This window comes from Apaloderma vittatum, unplaced genomic scaffold (assembly GCF_000703405.1).
Source record: "Apaloderma vittatum isolate BGI_N311 unplaced genomic scaffold, ASM70340v1 scaffold37403, whole genome shotgun sequence".
Taxonomy (NCBI): Eukaryota; Metazoa; Chordata; class Aves; order Trogoniformes; family Trogonidae; genus Apaloderma; species Apaloderma vittatum.
In genome coordinates, this window is record NW_009707100.1 from 1080 (window position 1) to 1375 (window position 296).

A 296-nucleotide genomic window follows, 5' to 3' on the forward strand; every position below is an offset into this window, starting at 1 on the left:
TTTCCCTCGGGGCGTGCAGTGTCTCGGGGCAGACACACCAGCACTGCTGAGGGGTTTCAGCTGCCAGGAGAAAGAGCTGCTCCAAAAGCAGCTTCTCACAGGGGCTGCAGGACTCGCCGCCCAGAGCATGAGCGCCTCTTGTTTTCTCACTGAGCCCAGCAGAGATCCAGAGACTATGAGAATTTCTCTCAAGCAAAAAGCAGTTTGGAAACACCAGTGAGATCAGGCAAGCCCAAAGCCAGCAGGCAGGATCCATCAGCAGGGTACAAAAGAGAGCTCCTTCTTTTCTGACTTGA